This window comes from Montipora foliosa, chromosome 12 (assembly GCF_036669935.1).
Source record: "Montipora foliosa isolate CH-2021 chromosome 12, ASM3666993v2, whole genome shotgun sequence".
NCBI classification, from domain to species: Eukaryota; Metazoa; Cnidaria; class Anthozoa; order Scleractinia; family Acroporidae; genus Montipora; species Montipora foliosa.
The window spans coordinates 1,234,405-1,241,904 of NC_090880.1; the positions used below are offsets into that span (position 1 = coordinate 1,234,405).

Sequence of the window (7,500 nt, forward strand, 5' to 3'; positions counted from 1 at the left end):
GCTTTGTTTTTACTAATTTGTAACGATTTCAACTGAAGCGTATAAAATCAGTAATTACGCAAACACTAAAAATCATGGTGTAAATTAAATAAGTGCAATTGATCCGCTCGAGTTATTCATTGCCGTTTCTGTGAATAACGAAAATTACTGAAATTGGGATACAAGTAAAACAAGAGGTTTTGATCACAAGTCTGGGCAAGGCAAAACAGTGATAGATAATGAACAAAATGCATCCTGTATTACGAGCAATTCACGAAAAATAAACCAAGCATTGGTTTCACGAACCGTAAAAATGATACATGCATGACACTAGTATCTTCATGAAATTGTTTGAAGACAAGTAGACTAATCATCGAAGAGCATTTCCAATTGAAAGAAAACCATGTCACGCCAAAGAGGCTGACAAACAGCCCCAGATTTATTTAAGAACACAAATCCCGTCACGACGAGTGCACAATAACACAAGGCCTTAACCACAAGTCTGGACAAGCTAAGGCTTATGGACTTTAATTGTGAGCACGCAGTGTTTGATCCAAGAGGCGAAACATCCCACAAGAATTTCTTAAAAATGGTTCTGAATTATAATTAAGTAAGAAATGGAAAACAATCGAGACCAGTGTAGCTCAGAAGATTTTATTTGCAGAACGGTTCGGTTATTATTAAGTCAGTAAACATACACCAACAAATACTTCAAACGTTTTACTGAATTAACAGGAAACGTTTATCACAATGTGATATTTGCGAAAAATAGTTCTCTTTAAACAAACGAACCACACAATACATAATCGTAGCAGTGATTACCTTAATCCAAAAACGATCTATGAAAAAAGCATTTTGACTTTGTAAACAGTCCCGTTAGTACATTTCGAGTGAGATTGGTTACTGAGGCACTTTTGCTCCGAGCAACTCCGAGTTGCTGCGAGCAAATATGAGTACCGGTAGGTCCCTGTAGGGGAAGCAACTTGTAACGACAGAATTGCTCCCAGCAACTCCGAACAACTCCGAGCAGCTCCGAGTAAATATGAGTAGGCCCCTGTCACGAGGGGGAAGCAACTAGCAACAAAAGAGTTGCTCCGACGAACTCCGAACAGCTCCAAGCAACTCCATGCAACCTCCGAGTTGCTGCGAGCAAAAATGAGTAGGTCCTTGCCATAATAATTTCAAAGCAATAGGCTATTGACTTTGGAGGGTATATAAGCGGTAACCGCTTATTAATTAATAGCCTCTCTATAACAAATACGTCAATGAAATGTCTGTATTGATTTTTCATTATACCATTGAACCAATTAAAAAATATTTGCAACATTGAGCAATCACAGTTCATGTGGCCTTTGAAAAGCATCCATCAGATAGGCGCTGGGTCAAGTGACACGCCATTTGAAAGGTTGACGGTGGCATGCTTGGGGTGTGTTCTCGAGAGATCGTCCACTCTGCTTGTACGGGTGATATCGAAATGGCGTTACGGTCTGCTTCTTCGTTGGTTGGTGAGCCGCCATGCGTGATTGAAAGCCAGGGTATCGAGGTTGTTGTGGGGGAGGATTCAGTTAGGGTGAAGACTAGGATCTTGTGGTTCCAGGAAGCATCCAACCATTGGAAGTAGGAACATGTACGGCTCCGGCAGCTGAAAAACATGCGTCCAGGGTTCTTTACAGTTTTGCTCTGTTTCAAAGAGTAAGGGTTATCGCAGTAACACAGCATCTTTAGCCATTTGGAGTGCTCTTTACCGATGTTTGATACAAGGTGTTCGTACCGTTGTCGGTCTACCGCTTGTAAGTAATTGAGCACTTCTTTGTGATTCGCAATGAAGGCACACGGGTACTCAGGGCATTTCACATATTTAAATCCATTGTCTCACATCCTAGGCATGTTGCATGAACTTCCACCGGCGAGTCATCAGAGATCTGCCCCATGAGCTCATCGATGGTGGCGGGTTCCTTTAGCTGCCACAGCTGCCCCTCTAGGTAGGTCTGCTCTGCGACATGCACAGTGCCTGGGATTTCCTTTTTCTCCTCCTCTTTCGTATCTACCGTGGGGGGCAAAACCTCAATTGCCATATCATCAAAGGCTTCACACAGTGATTCAACTTCTTTCTTATCAACCTTGCATAGTTTCCTCTTGTTGGTGGGAGGTTTTGAAGGCCGAGTGGGCTTTCTAGTAGGTGCAGATTGATGAAGCACCTCAGACATGTTATCTCATGAAAATCAACGAGTAAGACTTACACATTTTATAACAAAATGTCTACTTTACCTCAAGGCATGATGGACCTATGAAGTCGTTGAGAAACAATCACCAAATAGAATTTTTTTGGTTTGATTGGCTGTCGATGTTGCAAAACCGGTCTCGTACGTGAGCTGTATCTCGTTATTTCCAAAACCGGTTTTACCATACCCAGAAACGTTCGGGAATAATAGCCCTCTTGATTTAACTTCAGTGGCTTCTCATTGGCTGTTTATGATGTCACCTCTACCTCATTGGCTCCCGATCCAATCCATTTTTCTTGTCGCTATATATTGGTAATATCACAACAAAAGCCCAAAACACACCTCTCCTAATTTCTCAAGAAACACTAGTTTTCAGCCCTTACTTTAAATGATGCATTCTTGTCAATTCTGTCAGAGAGCATTTAGGCGCAAGTTCAACAGAGATCGACACGAGACAGTGAGTTGCCCTAAACGATTTGATGATGAAGAAACAATGGACAGCTTTTCAGATGAGGAAGGGAGCTTGGCGAAGAGCTGAAAAATATTACGAGGACGATGATGAAGAGAATAATTTAAATGAAGATGGAGATGAAGCCGAGGGCGACGAGGTTGGTGATGATGACAATGAGGATGATGACGAGGACAAAGACGATGGTGGGGAAGAAACTGATGATGGCGATACAGAGAGTGGCACAGAAAATGAGGAAGTTGATCCATGGGATAAACTACGAGAAGACGTTATCAGTGACCTAAACTCAGCTTGGGAAGGACAGGTGCAAGAAAATTTACGTCAGGGTTTGCCAAAGGATGATGCTCAGGTTCAAGCTGCTAACCATCTGCTTCCCGTCTACCGCAAAAAGCTACGACAATTATATTTACAATATGTAAGGTGGTACCACGACCTCAAAACTGATCCAGTGCACAAGAAGGTTATGCAAACAAAACGTAGTTTCAAGGACGATGATGACATGGATTATGCAGAGGCAGTACAAGCTGCTATAAGTAAGCGGAAGTACCTGCTGAGGACACGGAATTGACTGAAGATAACGACTTTTCATATGAAGCAAGGAAGAGAAAGTATTGCGAAAGTTGGTACAGTTAATCACATTAACATTACTTCCTCTGGCACTGGTGCACTTGGATCAAAGGATCTATAAGGCTCGACGCTACTCGTCGGCTGTTCGGAGTTGTTCAGAGTTCCTCGGAGTTGGTCGGAGCAACTCTATCGTTGCCAGTTGTTTTCCCTTCAGGAACCTACTCATATTTTCCCGGAGCTACTCGGAGGTTTCTCGGAGTTGCTTGGAGTTCATCGGAGTTCCTCGGAGCAACTCTGTCGTTGCCAGTTGCTCCCCCTACAGGCACCTATTCATATTTACTCGGAGCTGCTCGGAGCTACTCGGAGTTCAACGGAGTTCCTCGGAGCAACTCTATCGTTGCTAGTTGCTCCCCCCTCGTGACAGGGACCTACTCATATTTACTCGGAGCTGCTCGGAGTTGTTCGGAGTTGCTGGGAGCAATTCTGTCGTTACAAGTTGCTTCCCCTACAGGGACCTACCGGTACTCATATTTGCTCGCAGCAACTCGGAGTTGCTCGGAGCAAAAGTGCCTCAGTAACCAATCTCACTAACGGCACTGTACTGTACTAACGGCACTGTACTAACGGCACTGTTTACAAAGTCAAAACATCCAAGCTGGGAAATATTGTAAAACCTGGACAAAATCTTAAAACTCTTTCTTTCTCGCGAAGGCAATGCTCACTTCTATCAAAATGCTTTTTTCATAGATCGTTTTTGGATTAAGGTAATCACTGCTACGATTATGTATTGTGTGGTTCGTTTGTTTAAAGAAAACTATTTTTCGCAAATATCACACTGAGATAAACGTTTCCTGTTAATTCAGTAAAACGTTTGAAGTATTTGTTGGTGTATGTTTACTGACTTAATAATAACCGAACCGTTCTGCAAATAAAATCTTCTGAGCTACACTGGTCTCGATTGTTTTCCATTTCTTACTTAATTATAATTCAGAACCATTTTTAAGAAATTCTTGTGGGATGTTTCGCCTCTTGGATCAAACACTGCGTGCTCACAATTAAAGTCCATAAGCCTTAGCTTGTCCAGACTTGTGGTTAAGGCCTTGTGTTATTGTGCACTCGTCGTGACGGGATTTGTGTTCTTAAATAAATCTGGGGCTGTTTGTCAGCCTCTTTGGCGTGACATGGTTTGGATCACTCACGGTTTTTGGTAAACCAGTCTATAAAGCCTCGATAGAAATCGTCTCGATGAAATAGGCACTCAATCTTGCACGAAGACGTGACTGGTTTAAAAAAACGAGCCTCGTTCTTAAAATTAGACTCGTTTAAAAGACCCGTCGGAAAACGAGACTGGTTTGGAAAGACTCGTTCGGGACCGCTAGAAAAGACCCGTTCGGATAGGTTCGGTAAACGAGACGCGTTCGGAAAATGAGACTCGTTCGGAAAACGAGACTCGTTCGCAAAACGTGACTCGTTCGTGAAAACCAGACTCGTTTGTGAAGGGAGGTTAATTTTGGTTTTTATTTCACCGTAAATGGTAATGTAAATATCAAGAATATTATTTAGTTGCAGTCTTACGAAAATATAGATGTTGTCCACAAACTCTGGCTTTAAACTTTCTTAACTTTGAAGACAATACTATTTGGGGGATGTACATGAGGCAGGGGGCAATGAATTCTTATTTCATTTGGAGTGGAATGGTTTATTTCAAATACTCTTATTTTCAGCAACTAACTAACAAATTGTTTGTCCAAATGTTACTAAAGTAAAGAATAAAAAGATAATTATTATATTCATTCTCGAGTTGTACCATTTGTGTACTTAAAAATCAGTTTATTTTCTACTACTACAACCTGTTTCATCCTTTGGAATTTTCTTTTCTCAACAATAACCATCAAATAAAGTGCTTCTACCATTCTACCTAGAAACTACAACACGATCTTAATGATCAGAATAAATACAAAAATTGCCAATCGAAGTATTGAATATGAAAATAACACAAACTTCTAAAAGACCGAGGCTATCAGGGATAACGTTCAGGGGCGCTTTCCACTTCAACGGTGGGAAGTAAAAAAGAACAGCCCTTTCCACTAGAAATTTCTTTGAATTAAAATAATAATAATAATAATAATGATAATAATAATAATAATAATAATAATACTAATAATAATAGTAATAAATGGAAGTACTGGTGCCACTAGCATAATTCCCGATTCCTCGTTGCTAATTGTAGAATCCAGGCTCTTACACACTTGCCCTGTTTCATTTGGCTGTGAAATTAAGTCTTGCTGTTCCTTTTTATAAAAAATTGTCATCTGTAGTGATGGATAGCGCCCCTAAAAACAACATTATTTACGGCTAAAAACGATACCATCAATTAACAGCGCTTTGCTCCACCAATTGCTCTTGACGGTATATATTTGGTTTATCCAAAAAATGCAGGATGAAAGGAAAAATTTTAAATTACTCACAATACGCTACAATCTGCGACACAACTCGGTGGACCATTTTTTAGGCCGTGCTTAAAAACTACCACATTAACTACCTACACCCTCTCCCGCATTCAATGCTGCACAAGCATAGAAAGCAGACTCATTTATCAGGCGAAAGTGGATCAAAGTAAAAACTATTCAGAAATGCAAAGTGTGGGCTTGTGTCGGAGATCGTAGGCGAATCTTTCGTTCAGACAATATTCCGTTCTACGTTATCGTCCGGAAAATACACGCATTATTCTATACACAAACTAAAACACGATCTATATTGCATAACTTATAAATATACAAAAAAGATTATAAACTTTATTTCAATTTTCCCCTCCACATCAGCGCAACGGTTTAACTGTGAAAGGTTACACCCCCACATCATTCCCTCTCTCATTCTTGTGGGTGGTAGCTTTTTCACGGTTTCGTTTTCCTTTCCTGGCGAAATCACCATCCTATGAAAATGAGAAGAAAAAGGTTTTGAATTGCCATTAGTCTTCTATTTGTTATATAGCATATAAACCTGTTTATTTCGTGTCAGTAAGAGCCGTGCCATTGCACTCACGTCATTTTAGCACTTATTATTATTGGTATAAGCTCATTTTTACAATAAAACCCCACATCGACAATTTTCATTTATTTACCAAACTCCAAACCACTTTCTGACTTTTTTGGGGGACCCAAGAGGTCTATCAGGTACTGTCCAATTGCATGAAAAAAACTTACAACGCCAATTTTTCGCACCCTCCTCTCACCTTATCTCTACGGAAACGGGAAATGCGGCAGAAACCAGCTGTAAAAACCAATCCATGTTTGTAGTAACTACTGCCCTCCAAGTGTATCCGTGGGATTTCATATCGCCACTCGTGAGTAGTCGTTCTTCCGTCAAAGTGGCGAGAGAAGCAGGGAGGTCGTGAATTCTCCAGGAAAATGCCACGACCATCTCTTCCTTTTCTTCCACTTGTTCCATCACAGTTTCCTGTAGGCGAGTATACAGTACATTTCAGTGTCTTTTCTCCTCCCCTTTTTTTGTTTTCATTGCTTTAAACAATACAGTGCACACCGCTCTACGGAAACCGGCTTAACACGGACACCCCGATATAAGAGACAATTTATTTTGTCCCGACGAAAAGTTCATATTCTCTCTATAGAATTAACCTGCTTACTATGAAAACCCGTTAATACGTATAACGCACACTTTTCCGTGTCTTGAAGGAGAAACTCAATCAAGCTTTACGGACAGTAACAGTGACAGTAAATTTTGTCCAAGAATACTGAGCGAGTAGTTGAACGTACGGTTTCCATAGTTTCACTGAACTTGTTGCAGTTACAATTAGGTATAAATTAATCCAAGAGTATGATAAATAAACCTTAGGTTTCCGTATATTAAAATTGTCACAACCAAACTATAATTTAAACGTTTTTTTGCCGTTAAAATGTCGCCCTATTCTTTTTTATTTGAGAACCCGCTGGACATCCCGATAAAACGGACACTTTGGCATGTCCCCTTGATGTCCGTATTAACGGGATTTCAATGTATTTTTAGATCGATATCAGTTTTAATACTTACCTTTCTTTGTATTAGACCCAATAACCGCTGTATCTCACAGTGCTGTAAGTCATGGTGAGATCTAGCAGCATCGTACACGTGAGCACCCATGTCCCTCCTGAGTATTATTCGTTGGCAGCCTCTTACTTTGCACCGTAAGGCTTTCAATGGGCACTTGTGTTGGTGCAAACACACATGAGCTCTCAAAATCATAATTATCGGTCACCAATTACCCTG

The 7,500-nt window shown here is 40.6% G+C and overlaps 1 long non-coding RNA gene across 1 annotated transcript in view; it reads right to left on the bottom strand.

Annotated features, from left to right (window-relative positions):
• Nucleotides 1-6,559: 6,559 nt before the first annotated feature.
• Nucleotides 6,560-7,500, bottom strand: part of LOC137979681 (uncharacterized) — a 1,392-nt gene continuing 451 nt past the window's right edge. Inside the window, exons 2-3 of the long non-coding RNA XR_011118382.1 lie at nt 7,285-7,465; nt 6,560-6,693 (exon numbers count right to left, since the gene is read on the bottom strand). This is a non-coding gene — a long non-coding RNA (uncharacterized lncRNA). The remainder of the gene's footprint in view (nt 6,694-7,284; nt 7,466-7,500) is intronic.